The 17,073-nt window shown below is 42.6% G+C and overlaps 1 long non-coding RNA gene across 2 annotated transcripts in view; it reads right to left on the reverse strand.

Annotated features, from left to right (window-relative positions):
* Nucleotides 1-17,073, reverse strand: part of LOC126190903 (uncharacterized) — a 554,406-nt gene that overhangs the window by 474,584 nt on the left and 62,749 nt on the right. The window lies entirely within an intron of this gene.

A 17,073-nucleotide genomic window follows, 5' to 3' on the forward strand; every position in this document is an offset into this window, starting at 1 on the left:
GAAGAAAAAATTTGTGATGAAATTTCATAGACAGAATCAACTAATACTAATCATCAGAATATTGCGTTTCTTTCATTTACCAAACTATCTCTTCACATCATTGAATCCTTTAATCTGAACTTGTTATTTTGAGAGACAACGCAGAGAAGCGTAAGTCATTTGGTTTTTACTGTATGTACATATGATCAAAGTAGCGGGTGCTTCGTTAATCTTAACAACAATTATGAAAACAGTGGATTTTTGTAGTAAGGAAAACGTGTGGTGATATTAGAAATATGCATTTTTACCATATAGCACACAACATCATAGTACTGCCGGAAGGTTTACAGGCTGTATAGCCCAAAATAACTGCACAAAGTGAGGCTACTACCAAGTTCCGTTCCAATGGAATTTCGTTCTCCTAAATTCAGTCACGTTCTCCTTAGGCATTTCCTATCGCTCCCCACTACTTCGTGGCGTGATTTCCATTATTCCTTCATTCCGAATATCCTAAGAAGCTATCAACATTTCTAGAGGCGAAATCGACAAAAATTATATTTCAGTAACACAGCAATGAAACAAGTATCCCTAAACATCATTAAAGAACTGACTTGGAGCTAGAGGAGCACATACGAAGTACTTAAGCTTCCCATGAGAAGCCTCGTCTCTTGGCTTGGGATCACCTCAGAAAATCGGCTGGAAAGAACAGAAACGAAATTAGCACAGGCCGTGCCACTAGTGAATAGAGTCAGGGAAGTTCCAGGATTTGGAACAGGCTGGATGTGGGGATTTAAATACCGCAGCCCAGGACAGAGAGTATGGGAAGAACTTTCCACTTGGAATCTAAGGAAAGGGATCAATGATTGGAACCTCTCTGTCGCTATGTGGCCGTAGGTTAATGTAACAGACTCAGCCAAGAGCTCATGGTAATGAAAATGGTGACTAATGTTGACATTGCTATAGCCTGTGGCTACGGCCCGATTACAGTTCTTTGCTTCCCATGCGGCTAAACATCTTTGTCGCTACATGTGTTCTCTCCTTAGATTAATCCGGAACACCGAATTACTGCCTAAGAATCTGGCTGCAACAGAGACACCGATTTACACATCATTGATTTCAGTTCTTTGCTTCCCATGCGGCTAAACGTCTTTGTCGCTACATTTATTCCCTCCTTAGGTTAATCCGGAACACCGAATTACTGCCTAAGAATCTGGCTGCAACAGAGACACCGAATTACACATCATTGTTTCTACGCTTTACATTCTAATGCACTTATTCGGAGTAAGCACTCCATTTGTGAGTTTACCCCTTTTTCGTGTCCTCCTTCAGTTTTTTGTATTACTCTGTACACGATATCACTGAGATGCTGAAACACGAGTCTCTGCGTCCCTTGTTTGGTTTTCACCATTTTGGTTCATTCACGGGCATTGAGTGACTAATGCCGACGTGACTTTTACGGATCTGCTGGTTAATGGATAATAAGGGTAGGATTTGGGCAACTCTCCATCTGTGGAGGCAGTACACAGTACTTTTTGCCATCAAAATTATGCAAACGGCTGAGATGAAAGATCCTATGGTGTTGAAGCAATGGCGATGTTGGACCTGATATTTTGTTACATGGTCGAGCAGGTGTTCCATCGTCACTCGACCGTTTCAGTGGCTTTTGTCTAATCCAGTGAAACAAGAAGGGTAGTATCTAGCAGGTCTTATAAGTGGGTTAGATTTTCCGTGGGAAGAATTTCGAAGGACTGCATAGTTGGTGTTTAGAGTTGTGGTTCAGGTGATAGTGGCGTGTAACGGGAAAGAAGCTCCTAAAATGTCCCGTTGTGCGATTTATCAACAAACCCGGACGCTGCAATTCTGTTCCCTCTGTGATATTTTCATTAGCAGGTGCAAATGGCAACTATTGGATTTAGCACAGAGAATAGCCAGTGTGACCCTGTTTTTTGAGAGAATTCGGGTTCACTTTGAATGATCTCCCTGTGGAATTAGGTCGCAGGCCTTGTGTGCTTACATGACGCAGGGAACATGTGTTTCGGGTTTTTGGGGCCGAAAGTGACTGACACAGTTCGGAACTGCAGTAATTGCGATTTGGAAAGTAGGATATGTGACTTCCTGTTGGGTGATACAAATAATATTTCTTGTAACTCCTAAGTGCACAAATTTCTGCTACCCGGGCCATTGGGCAGGTCTGCATAGCAAAACAATCAAACTGGTAATATTTACATGTTAATGGTACACGCACCCATAACTTCAACCAGGTCCCCCTATTGCGTAATGCCTACAGTGGTGAGTTTTTGACACGAATTTTATGTATCTCAAGAACTCTCCCGGAAGTGCGAGTATGTGGATCTAATGGCCAGTGTATAGGAGAGCTTCCTGCAGTTCTGTAATTTCAATGCGCTTGTCAGTGATACTTTTGGCGAGAGTGCGTTAAAACCTCGACTGTTTGTCTGTATTGTCTAGTTGGGTCTTAAAAACGTCTCAGTCGTCATTTTTATTGTTTCCCACATGTGAATGACGAGGGCGGCGGCCACGTATATTTCTGCATGGAGTTGTTTACCATATTTTCGAGACGTGTGAGCTGCGTGGAGGGTATTAAAAGGGCCTCATGGTCCACTTACAAGTCTGCTTGTACCTGCAGTAGCAGGGCATTTGTCTTTCCTGAGTCTGCCGTAACATCAGCCCCTTTCCTGTCGAATCCGCGGGGCAGATTCCGTGGTCTAGTGCAGCTGCTCCTGAAAACAATGGAAAACTGTTGATAATAGTTGCCGTTTCTATCGAGTATCGTTCAACCAAATCTTGAATGGCGTCATGGATTTCAATTTTCATAACGTGTTGTCAAGTTGTTGAGTTTCATTATTGTGGTGTGCGTACTGTAAGACCTTCGGTACACACACCATCAGATTATTTGACTTGTCGCTCTAACGAAGTAGGCGAGTGTCAGCAATATGTCTCGTGGTCTTATCGTGGCGTGTTTATCTTCTGTCGTTAGGTCAGACGATAGAAATGCCACTTGCACGCTTAGAGTAGCAGATTGACAGTGACCACTTTAAACTGAACTTGATTAATTTTCACACACATTTATTAAAATAATAACAAGCATAAAAATAACTTGGTTCTGGATGCTATTTACAATTGACAATCTGAAGTTCCTTTGGTCTTGGTACGTTAATCTTATTCTCAGATATCTCTGATACTTGACAAGTGTCTATTCATTTATATTCATGGCTATGTACTCGAATATGGTAATCTTATTAGGTGCAGACTGAAACTTGTTTATAGACTAATGCAGACTGATGCAGACTGACTAATCGGAGGTCTGTGCACTCGTTATAATACCTAGTGCGTTCATGTATCACTGCGCAAGTGTGATCGGCGAGGAGAAAAGGTTCTACATTAGCAGCAATCTCATTGGCTGCGTTACATAATAATACGCGGATCGGCGGAAGCAGAATTTGGTCCTTCTCTAAGACAGCGCCATCTCGTAGTGCGGCGACGGACGAGCGCTGCGCCTGCGCTGTTGTGTTTAGCGGGGCGCGCTCTATTGGGAAAGTTGTGTACGCGCTGACTACGCAGAGCTTCACTCCTGGAAATTGAAATAATAACACCGTGAATTCATTGTCCCAGGAAGGGGAAACTTTATTGACACATTCCTGGGGTCAGATACATCACATGATCACACTGACAGAACCACAGGCACATAGACACAGGCAACAGAGCATGCACAATGTCGGCACTAGTACAGTGTATATCCACCTTTCGCAGCAATGCAGGCTGCTATTCTCCCATGGAGACGATCGTAGAGATGCTGGATGTAGTCCTGTGGAACGGCTTGCCATGCCATTTCCATCTGGCGCCTCAGTTGAACCAGCGTTCGTGCTGGACGTGCAGACCGCGTGAGACGACGCTTCATCCAGTCCCAAACATGCTCAATGGGGGACAGATCCGGAGATCTTGCTGGCCAGGGTAGTTGACTTACACCTTCTAGAGCACGTTGGGTGGCACGGGATACATGCGGACGTGCATTGTCCTGTTGGAACAGCAAGTTCCCTTGCCGGTCTAGGAATGGTAGAATGATGGGTTCGATGACGGTTTGGATGTACCGTGCACTATTCAGTGTCCCCTCGACGACCACCAGTGGTGTACGGCCAGTGTAGGAGATCGCTCCCCACACCATGATGCCGGGTGTTGGCCCTGTGTGCCTCGGTCGTATGCAGTCCCGATTGTGCCGCTCACCTTCACGGCGCCAAACACGCATACGACCATCATTGGCACCAAGGCAGAAGCGACTCTCATCGCTGAAGACGTCACGTCTCCATTCGTCCCTCCATTCACGCCTGTCGCGACACCACTGGAGGCGGGCTGCACGATATTGGGGCGTGAGCGGAAGACGGCCTAACGGTGTGCGGGACCGTAGCCCAGCTCCATGGAAACGGTTGCGAATGGTCCTCGCCGATACCCCAGGAGCAACAGTGTCCCTAATTTGCTGGGAAGTGGCGGTGCGGTCCCCTACGGCACTGCGTAGGATCCTACGGTCTTGGCGTGCATCCGTGCGTCGCTGCGGTCATGTCCCATGTCGACGGGCACGTGCACCTTCCGCCGACCACTGGCGACAACATCGATGTACTGTGGAGACCTCACGCCCCACGTGTTGAGCAATTCGGCGGTACGTCCACCCGGCCTCCCGCATGCCCACTATACGCCCTCGCTCAAAGTCCGTCAACTGCACATACGGTTCACGTCCACGCTGTCGCGGCATGCTACCAGTGTTAAAGACTGCGATGGAGCTCCGTATGCCACGGCAAACTGGCTGACACTGACGGCGGCGGTGCACAAATGCTGCGCAGCTAGCGCCATTCGCCGGCCAACACCGCGGTTCCTGGTGTGTCCGCTGTGCCGTGCGTGTGATCATTGCTTGTACAGCCCTCTCGCAGTGTCCGGAGCAAGTATGGTGGGTCTGACACACCGGTGTCAATGTGTTCTTTTTTCCATTTCCAGGATTGTATGTACACAACAATTATCTACTAACCATTCGTTAAGGTCAACTATGAATTACAACTGCTGTTCCAACATCACTATGGACGGCTGCTGCGTGAAAATAGCCCCATCATTCTAAGGATGTGGCTTGAGAGCTTCTACCACTTGTATCTGCCTATGAAGCTCAGGAACACAACAACAATGATGGTTGTTTGTTTTCACCTGCCTCTTTGTCTTCCGCTTGATGACCGGACGTGGAGCTGCTACACTTTGCTCTTCGTAATTTAGTCTGGGTTGGGAGTAAACTATACCTTGTCGGGAGACGAAATTCCCTCTTAGTGTACCAGTCTCTTTCGCATCTCACGAGCACAGAGACTGGTTATAATACTAGCAGGGATATCGTGCTTCACATGCCTAGTTCCACTTTTATCTTTCTTATTTCTACGACCACTTCCCTTCCCCCTTCAGAAGAATCTGAGGCCGTGATTCTGGTTTACACTAAAATGGACGAATTCTTCCTATAGAACCAACTGTGCATCAAATCAGAATCTGCAACTTGACACTAGGTAGAGATGTCATTTAGACCACTTGAACAGTCTTTAATGACGCGAAATAAACAGTTTAGTTTTTCTTTCAGCACATAATCCATAGACCAACATGATGCTTCGAAAATTTGGTTTTTTGATGTGGGTGCATTCCTGCCATTCATTAAAAACCTGATGCGAGATACAGTTCAAACTTTTGCTAAAATATCGAAAGGATGATACGTCTTATCCCAGGACAGGCAATTAAAAAAGCATATGCACTTTTGGGGCAAAAACCGTCTTATCTGCAGATAAGTCCGTGTTTTCGTGAGCCGTCCGTGGTGGCGAAGCGATTCTAGTCGCTACAGTCTGGAAGCGCTACGGTCGCAGGTTCGAATCCTGCCTCGGGCATGGATTGTGTGATGTTCTTAGGTTAGTTAGGTTTTAGTAGTTCTAAGTTCTAGGGGACTGATGACCTTAGAAGTTAAGTCCCATAGTGGTCATAGCCATTTGAACCATTTTTTTGTTTTCGTGAATTTTTTAGTTATATACTGCTACTACATATGGTAGTAGTTTAACCGAATCATTGTTGCTGCTGTTTACGTAATAATATATTTCCCAATGTCCTAAGAACCATTTCAATTCTGCTGTGTGCCTACTGGTAATGTGCACTGCTTTGTAACTCCTTTATGCCTAATAGTCGGCTTAACTGCTGCAGCAACGTGCAAAGAAATTTGGTGCCTTGGTCAGTTATTAAGGTGCCTTGTGTTCTGAATTGCAGTAACGATTGGTTAACAGTAACCTGTGCCACCATTTCTGCCTCTTGATTTGGTACGGCGATAGTGGCCAAAAAGGTGAAAATGATCAATTATAGTTAATAAATATCGATTGCCAGCTGGTGTTTGTGCAAAGGGTCAAGTAAATCCATTCTGATCATTTGGAATCATCTATGTGTCTCAGGTAACTTTTGTATTGGGATTTCCTGACGACTCTTCTCAGATCGTTGAGTACAAGAACTGCAGTTCTTCACTAAACACTTTATGTCTCTTTTTCGTCATTGTTAGCCAATAATTTTCTGCAACATTGAATTCCTTGGTACGTCATTTACTATGTCCTGCCTACATGGAATCATGAGACTGCTCAGTCCTTCATTTCCATAATTTCGTGGCAAAACTATGTAGCGGCTGCTTCTTGTTTGCTTGTATAGCACCCTGTCAGAGCTGAACTGCACTAGCATCGTTAACTGCTGGCTGTATGGATCAACAGACTGAGCCCTGCACCATTCGTACACACTTACCTCAATGCATTCAACAGCACATACTTTTGTAATTAGGTCTATCTTAGATCCTGCAAAACATTGCTGGGTTTGTAAAACATCAGTTTCAAATTCGCTTAGTAATAGACCTCAGTGGGTCAAAAGACTGGTCGGATCTTTTAGTCCAAGATGCCATTTCAGTGCTGCATGATCTGTTATGGCTTTAACATGCAAACATCACAACTATAATAGGGGATACAAAACACATGCATGGGAATTCTTTTGCAGTACTTGAATAGTTATTTCCTGCTTTATTTTGCTGTCTAGAAGTGTAAGTTACTGGGTGTTATTTCCTGCCTATGTCTTGACTCAAGATACGGCCTAGAGCATCGTTGCAAGAGCCACATGACAAAATAACTTGTTTTTCATAGGAAAAGCAAGGATGGGACTGGTATTAAATAATTCTTTCAATAGCTCAGGCGTTGCTTTCAGTATGAAATCCATTTAAACTCAACCCCCTTCTTTTGTAAACACATAAGTGTTCTTGCTACCTCAGCAGAATTTGGATGAATTTTCTACAAAAACTGCTGACTGTAAGATATGACTGTAATTCCTTTACTGTTGTAGGTGTTGGGAACTCCTCCGTGGCTTGCACCAGTCGTCGGTTAGTTCATATACCTTCTCTGCTGATAATGTGCCCAAAATGGGGGACCACATGTGACACAAGGTGTCACTTTTGTAAACTAAAGGCGAATCACACCTCATGAAACAAGTCAAACATCCTTTATTGATGTACCACATGCTGCTGGACAATCTTGGAGAATACAGTACTATAATCAAAGTAGACCAAAAATTCTTTCAGTGCGCCACCCTATAGAATCTGGTCTAATAAATGGTGGTATCCACTTTGTAACTCCATGAGGTAAAACAACAGCGTTGCCCCAGATTGTCTAAGGTCACTGCAGTATTTGGCGTTGGTTAGATATCTGTTGTTGTCCATTGGTTAGAATATCTATCGTCAAAGAAATATCTATATGTCTTCTACCCAGCAGTCTGATGACAGTTTTGGACCAGAGACTTGTGCTTTCTTCTACAATTCCATTTTGGAGCAGCTGATCAATAAACTCCTCCATCGCTGGTTGTAGATGATGAGGGCCACACATATATAGATGACATGTTCCCAGTGGAAAATCTGTGCTGCATTGTTAGTGTATCCAGCAATGGGCCAAGTGTGTTAAATTATTCCACGTATTACTGTCTAGTCTAATACGTCTTGTATGATGTGACACCTTTCCCGCTAGAGTAGGTGGTGGATTCTACATCTAAACCCCTGTCCAACAAATCTTCCTCCAATATTTCTTAGATACGTATCAGTGCATCTTTTGACAGCCTCATCTTTTCCACAGTATAATTGTCTACAGCAGTGGACCCAACCTGGCTTCTGAGATTTTTTACACAAACGGTCATGTATTATGAAACATTGTGCCAGATCCAGCTCCTCGTTTTCTGACAGTCTCTAATAGAAATAAAGGAAAGTATTATTCTACAGATCAGTTCTACGATCATTCGAAGCAGTCTCTACTAGAAATAAAGGAAAGTATTATTCTACACATCAATTCTACGATCATTCGAAGCAGTCTTCGCATATTTTTTAGTATTGTATGTACTGATTGAGTCTACGAAATCGTATACGTAGTGCAAATCATTTACATGATGTCTAAAGTGTCCCTTGCAACAGTTCGGTTCTTTCAGCAGTAGAACTGATACTGAAAGATGTCCCATCCAGATCCACTATGTGCTGTTGTAGACTGACTAAGATGCGATGTTTATCAAGGAAATCTTACCCAAAAATTACGTTCTAGCATATGCCTACGCTCGGATGAACTTACACACACACACACACACACACACACACATACACACACACACACATACATACACAAACGCGCGCGCTGGTAATCTATTGCTACCATTCAGAAACTGTACAATGTCGAAGCAAGCGTGTGAACACTACTTCCGCACACACCACTTAGTCTGAAACGTAGGGGGGAGGGGGGGGGGAGGGCTCAAATTTATGGGACCACAGATACACCAGATAATCTTATCTGGATTTCTCGAAATTAAAGTCGGTAGGTATTCTGGTCATTTTAGTCCTTCGATTTACGAATCTGCTACACGAATGTCTTTTAGAGATTGAATTAAACCCTACAAACTTAAACTAAACCTTGCATACGCCATCAGTCACTAGATAACGTAGCCATTAGTGCCATATTACATATTGATACTTAAGTGCGTAACTACCGCTACATTTGTAGCTGTACATTTCTAGTCATTCCAAAGAAACATTATAAAGTGGCGATTATGATTCCACCTACCACACGTTTGTGGATGGAATGCACCATCTGTTTATACGACTGACGCTGGGATTCCTACGAAATCAGTGAATGAGGCATGGAGAGCCACATCTGTAACGTATGACCTCCATATCAGACATTACTCAATTCTTCCTTGTCCTAGTCACTGAGTCAATTTCAGACAAAGCTGCCGCAGTTGCTACGGCTTCATCCAAAGTTTTTAGGTATTCCACGAGCAGTTTTTGTGCCTTGCCAGGTGGTAGTCCCCGCAAAAATACATCAAGTGCTCGTTGTTCTGCTTCTTGCAAAATGACCTTATTGGCACAGTCATCACCGTCAATGCATATGAATCAACACTTATTTACCTGACACAACCTACCGAACTGTCTTCCGATTTCCCTTGCTTTTCTATAGTATTAAGTTTAAGGAATTTGTTATCAACTTAACGGATTAGAACAACGTGCTAGGTCTAGACTGACTGTATTTCCATATGAAAGTATTGCCTTAGAATAAACCTACTTGCAGGCGCTACATCAGATTAATTACGCTCACCCACGATTGATCACATTTTGGTTCATCCAATTTTGATTACGTAAGAAACTACTGTGCTCAGCGACCGTTGACAATAAGGAAGGATAGGAACATAGCGATTGATTGGAACCCCATTCGTTTTTAATGTCTTTGCATATCCAGATTTCAGCCACCTCCAGTGCATTTGAGCGACTATCAATCCAAGAAACTCACTCCAGTAAGGTCTTATTGTGACATGTAATGCCACGTGTTTGTTCGATTGTAAATCACTGTTTGTAACTTAAATCGGGATATAGAAGACTAATGGGATTGCGACGGATTGCTGTGTTCCTATCCTTTGGCATATTTTGGTTTGTTACCTTAGGGTAATTTGGGTATTTCATGTTCAGGAGCTGTACCGTGTTGGAAGAAAAAAGCGTGCTTTTGGCTGGTGCTAAGTACAACACATTTTACCACAGCTACCAGCTAGCATATTTATAGTGTGCCAGTTGGATGGCTCCACTTGTCGGTGTGTGGTGTGTCTCATATGTTAGATGTAGCCCTACATTGCTTATCTGCATATGGTTTACTGCATACCTACTACTATCCACGTTAACATAAGAGCTTTAAAGGTGTGTGTACTTAGTGCTAATAGTATGCCCTTTGCAAGTTCTAGTTCTGATGAAGAACTTTGTCGTTGTTACTCTGACTGCATATTACATGTACTGTCTCGTTTTCTTTATTTAAATTCTGATGAGTATGCTATATATTTTTTATACTATTATGATTTTGAACATTTAATTTTGTTTAGCGTGTCTTTGTAAGTTTCTAGCTGCAATTGTGGAGATAGTTTCATTAACAGTTAATATGCCTAAATGTGCCAATAAAAAGAACAAAATTAATTAACCCATCCTTCAGAAGACACTATGAATAATTTTCCTGTCTCGGCCCATATCTAATACTGTCTGTTTTTTGGATGAACAAACTATCCACTTGTGTATTGTATTTAAGTTGATGACGAAGAACCTCATGCCACTTATGGTTTCGGGAGGACGACGGTTCAATCCCGCGTCCGGCCATCCTGATTTAGGTTTTCCGTGATTTTCCTAATTCACTCCAGGCAAATGCCGGGATGGTTCCTCTGAAAGGGTACGGCCGCCTTCCTTCCCCATCCTTCCCTAATCCGATGAGACCGATGACCACGCTGTCTGGTCTCCTTCCCCAAACCAACCAACCAACTTATGGTTTGTAGATAGCAGATGAACATACTCATTGTGCTGATGAAATATATTTGAGTAGACTGTTTAATTATGGATGAATGTTTTTAAATTGTCAGGTACTGGTTTTCAGAGTTTGTAATATTAAGGTAACAAATTTTAACAAGTCATTCTGCACATTAGTCGTCCACTTTATAGCTCTCACTGTCTAGTAGTGTAACAGTGTTAGGAGATCGAAGTTAGAGCATTACTCGCTACGGTAGCTTGCAGAGATGCATTTAAGGTGAGATGCAGCTTGAGGTAGTGCTGCTACAGCTACCGTAAAGTAGAGACGAAACCTGATAGCACCTCACTCCCGCAATCGGAATTTTACATAATATCTCCAGCATACCTTGCTGATAAAAAATTAGAAAATGTGTATTGGGGAACGGCTTAACAGAAGCTTTCAATGCTGCACTTTGCTAAGTAATCGCCATCGTCATGCACATGCAGATGCTCCTGTAGAGGACAGTGCAACATCGATGTCATTGCCCTCTTACTTCATGTCATTTTTTTAATATGTTATATTCTACAACGTAAATTAAAATAAGCAACTTTTAAAGCACTACTTAACAGCTACATCGTCCTTAACAACTATTTCCATGTGCCAGTCAATCTGCAAACAGCACTTTAGAACAGACATCTACGCATACCTAATTCCATCGTAACATCTTTGACGGTTATCGATATTCTGCATGCTGCTAACTAACCGGCAGCGTGCTGTACATGCAGATGGCCTTACAATGGCAGTGTAACAGCGATGTTACTGGCTCCTTACTTTATGTTAATTATCTTTTAAATATGTTATACACTGAAGCGCCAAACAAACTGCTACACGCATGCGTATTGAAATACAGATATATGTAAACAGGCTGAATACCGCGCTGCGGTCGGCAACGTCTGTAGAAGAAAAGTGCTGGCGCAGTTGTTAGATCGGTTACTGCTGCTACAACGGCAGGCTGTCATGATTTAAGTGAGTTTGAAAGTGGTGTTATATACGGAGCACAAGCGATGGGACACAGCATCTCCGAGGTACCGATGAAATGGGGCTATTCTCGTACGACCATTTCACGAGTGTAGCGTGAAAATCAGAAGTCTGGTAAAACGTCAAATCTCCGACATCGTTGCACCCGGAAAAAGACCAACGACGACAGAAGAGAACCGTTCATATATGGAACCCTTCCACAAATTGATGCAAATTTCAATGCCGATCCATCAACAAGTGTCAGCGGGGAATCCATTCAACTAAATTTCATAGATATGGGGATTCGGAGTCGAAGGCCCACTCGTGTACCCTTGATGACTGCACAAGGCATTACGCCTCGCCTGGGCCCGTCAAAACTGACATTGGACTGTTGATGATACGAAACGTGTTACCAGGTCGGAGGAGTCTCGTTTCAAATTGTTTCGAGCGGATGGACGGTGTATGGGTACGGAGACATCCTCATGATCCATTGACCCTGCATGTCAGCAGGGGACTGTTCAAGCTGGTGGAGGCTCTGTAATGGTGTGGGACGTGTGAGGTTGGAGTGACATGGGACCCCTGATACGTCTAGATATGACCCTGAAAGGTGACCCGTACGTAAGCATCCTGTCTAAACACCTGCATCCATTCATGTCTATTCTAAATTCCGACCTACTTCGAAATTTTCAGCAGAATTGCTGGAGACTGGCTCCAGGAACACTCTTCTAAGTTTAAACTCTTCCGCAAGCCACCAATCTACCCTGACATGAACATTATTGAGCATATCTGGGATGCCTAGCAACGTGCTGTTCAGAAAAGATCTCCACCCCCTCGTACTCCTATGGATTTAAGGACAGCCTTGCAGGATTCATGGTGTCTGTTCCGTCCAGCACTATTTCAGACATTAGTCGAGTGCATACCATGTCGTGTTTCGGCGCTTCAGCGTACTCGCGGGGGTCCTACACGATATTAGGCATGTCTACCAGTTTCTTTGGCTCTTCAGTGTATTTTACAGCGTAAACGTAGAGTAAGCACCGTAAGTCGATATTACAATTAGATACTGTAGGTAAGCTGCTAAGCTGCTTAGCTCGTTGCTAAGTTTGAATTTTGTCAGGTTGAGATATCAGACAGAGAGATCTGCTTTTCTTGGCAAACATTTTCTAGAGTTAGTATAATTCTGCATTGCAACAAACAGTTTCAAACGACTTTGCTTTCATCTTCAGGTTATAAAAATTTTTTTATAAAGCATGTTCATTTTGAGTTGGAAAGGTGGTACATTTAAATTACTAATGTGACAACTTGGAGTTATCTTCCATCTCAAAATGAGAGGTTTTTTTACAATTTTTTAAGCTCTGTAGATGACGGGAAATTCTTTCGAACCCAGTCGTTGTAAATAAAGGAATATCTATGCGACATTGACTTTCGGAAGGTTTTACCACGTTGCTAAGTAACCAGTGATGCCTTATACATACTGTTAGGCAAAGAGCAGTGTACGTTATCGGTTTTTTATTGTACGCTATTTTATCTTTTAATGCTTTGTATCGCAGGTACAATAGTGATAAATCATACAGCTGATACCACAAACAAATATGATTTTTAAGATAGTATCTAAAGTACTTCGTTGTGTATTCAACGAATGGCGTGCCGAAACGACTAGGGGGCGGAGCTTCTGCTGTTTAGCCACACCACATCGTTTCGGGTAAACATCTTTTGTCAAAATTAACTGTTTATGTAGATGAAATTTTGATTACTGAGGAAACCTGGGAGGATCATATTAATACTTTGTGGGAGGAATGTCGCTTAAACTATCCAAATGTCACTTAAGCTACCTAAATGTAAGTTTGCTGTGAAAAAATTGAAGTTTCTGGCCGCAGCATTTATGGGGATGGTATTTTGCCAGATTCTGAAAAACTCGACCCAATTGCAAAATTCCCTATTCCTAAAACCAAGAAACAAATGAAGTGGTTTCTTGGGAGTGCGGTTGGAGGACTATCTGATGTTTTCCGGTTTCTGGGAAGTTGTGACAGTCAGCTGTTGTATTTATATTGTAATAAAGAAATGTTTTCAACAGATTAACTTGTGTACGTCTGCTAATGACCAAGACTTTCTGCAGCGAAGTTATCACCTCCAAAAATGTAAAACATGGTACGATCAACTGTACTATGTTAAACCTGAATTGATGGGATTGCTACATTAGATTTGGTGAATGGAGCTGGTATGAGAACTTACGTTAGATTTGACGTTGGAGCTGGGATTCTGGATCTGGTTACGTTTTAACGAGGAAAGATTATATTAACCGTGTTTTGGGACTCACAGGCGCCCAAATTGGCAGTGTTCATGGGAAAGAGGACGACTATCAACAGTGTGGGGTATAGACAATTGTTGGGAAAGAAGCAGAAGCCAACAATTCGCACCAAACGCTGAGGTTTGCTGTCGAAGAAGGTGTTGTTGTTGCATGGCAATGTACGGCCACACACGCTCCGTTACGCTATTGAAACCATCAACAAGATGAAATTTGAGTTTTTGAACACCCTCCCTATAGCTCAGACCTTGCTCCAAGTAACTTTTACTTGTTTGGGACACTCAAGGATGCGTTGCGTAGTCCCCGATTTGCCTAAGATGTGGACGTGCGAAATGTGGTGCAAAAGTGGCTTCACGACCAGCCGGAAACCTATTGTTTGAAAGGAATACATAAACCAGTTGACCGTTGGGCCAAGGGCATTGAGAAGGAGGGAGATTACATAGAGAAATGATGTGCATTGTATACCTCTAGCTTCATATCAATAAACGGTAGTATGCAAAGTATACATAATTCTTGACTTGACCTGGTACATACATAAAACCTTTGCTAAGGCACTCTATCAGTACAAATCTTCGGTACGTCTTGTGCTTTATCCATTAGTGCTCGTTGGCGGTCCTCGACAAATGTGAACTCCTCGTTCAGAGAAGGCATCCACTGCATTGCAGTAAGGAACTGTAGAATGTTATGTACAGACGTAAAGGAGCTGTTTTCGAGCAGTTGTGACGAATTTTCTTTTGTATGATGAAAAGTTATGTCCTTGAGCAGCATTTACTAGATACAAGGTACCTAGTAGGATCAAACGACTTTATAATCGGCGTTAAAGTACATTTTTCGGTATGATTAGTAAATCTGATTACTTAGGACTGCTCCGCGCTCGTAACCGGTCGCATGCTTATGGACAATGGAATAGGTCTGTGAATGTTGCGAATTCATAACTACTTCGAGCCTGGTTGCTGCATTAATTATTTGATTCCCTAGCATCTTCAATTCTTCAATGTTAACCGTTCAAGTGTCACGTTAATTTTGTACTGATGGTTTTTGGATTACATGACCAGCAATTTCCTCCTGGTTTTTGAAAAGAGAAATGTGGGTTAGATCATCTCTACGAGATACTCAATTGTCACAATTATTCGTAAAAGTTAACATACCAGATATTCACATCCGTTATTGAAAATTTATTTTTTTGATGCATATTCTTCCGCATATAGCTTTCACTCAAGTGTGCCACGTTACAGTGTCGCCCTCTTGTCTTGCTGCGAAATACAAGGATACACCGCACAGTCACTGTAACGCATCGGGATTCACTCAGAGGAGTAAAGACTTATTATTAGAATTTAGTATAATTTCTTTGCGAGCTACTTAGTTTTCGGGAACGGAATAAGGTAGAATTATGTATACCCCTGCATTGATGGATACTCATATCAAGCATGTAGTACAGTTGCACTGAACTGTTATCATAAGCGGGCCGGGGTGGCCGAGCGGTTCTAGGCGCTAAAGTGTGGAACCGACGACCGCTACGGTCGCAGGTTCGAATCCTGCCTCAGGCATGGATGTGTGTGATGTCTTTAGGTTAGTTAGTTTTAGGTAGTGGACTGATGACCTTAGAAGTTAAGTCCCATTGTGCTCAGAGCCATTTGAACCATTGTTTTGTTATCGCAATTGGTGCGAAAAGAATTTACGACCCACTCAATAATGTTTTAGTTAGATATCTATTTGTTGCAGACTGTTTTCGGTTATTTACAAACCGTAAGATTGTTCCTTCGTAGATGTGGATGGTGTAAGCAGAAGGCTTAAAGAAATTCACAACAATCTCTTGTTTTTACCACATCATTAATTCATGTGCTACGTAATATTGTGAGATATGCAGGATCTTTCTTTGTTTCCTTTGCTTTGGTTTTAAGAAACGTGTGCTGTGTGTTTATTCGATAGCTGGTTTCTTGAGTGAGATTGTGATGCAAGCTTCGAATTGTGATACTGTCTTTTCATTCTGCACATTACTAAAAATATCAGGGTATCTTGAATATTAATTATGAGAGTAGACGATGCATCTTTACAAACACCCAAGCACGGCTTTCTAGCTTCACAAAAGATTGAAATATAAGACACAAATCCTGGTAAACCTGAAACTCTTGTAGCGGCTCGAGTGCCCCGCCCGCATTTATCGAGTTCCGATCTTACAAAGAGTTTTAATATCTCGCGAATTGAAAGACAGTTCACACTGCTGTAGGATAAAGATTAATTCTGCAGTCGTAAGCAGAGTAATCCATACAGAGTAGTAACAGAATGTGTTGCGTAGGTGGCCTGGATGTAAGCGCAGTCCTGTGCCTTGGGACTGAACAATCAGATCTTCCGTCAGCATATTTTGTCTTGCGCAGCTACCTGTGCGTAGTTCGGTTGTATGATTTCCAGACAGAGTTCCGATAAGACTCCTCACCGGCAGAATAGTTAACAATTTGCAGCCCTGGTCCCATCTGAATGAAGTTTTATTCGTATATGATCTCCAGGATGGATTAATAATGGAGATTAGCGTCTGGTTATATAATGCACAAAAATTGTTAGAACATTCAGTCACGTATAATTTTATTTTTAGTGCCACTATGCGTTATAATGGTCGTCCATCATCGTTGGAAGGTGCGATGTACATGCTGAGTTCACTGTGGGACCATGCAGCAAATACCTGTATATCCGCCGCGATATGCATGCAAGTTGACACACATCCGACCTTACGTCACACATGAGTATGTCGCCAGCAAATTCTACGCTGAAAAAGGGTTTTAATCCACTAGACACTGATGGCATGCCCACGTAATGGTGCCAAAATAATATCAGGAGTGCCTAAAGTAGTGTGGTAATAATTTTTGTACTTCATGGTTATGTTACGTAGACTGTGTACAGTGCATGCTCCTCTTCGTAAAATAACGTGTTTGTCTCTTACAAGAGTTTCATTAT

Source organism: Schistocerca cancellata, chromosome 6, assembly GCF_023864275.1.
Source record: "Schistocerca cancellata isolate TAMUIC-IGC-003103 chromosome 6, iqSchCanc2.1, whole genome shotgun sequence".
Taxonomy (NCBI): domain Eukaryota; kingdom Metazoa; phylum Arthropoda; class Insecta; order Orthoptera; family Acrididae; genus Schistocerca; species Schistocerca cancellata.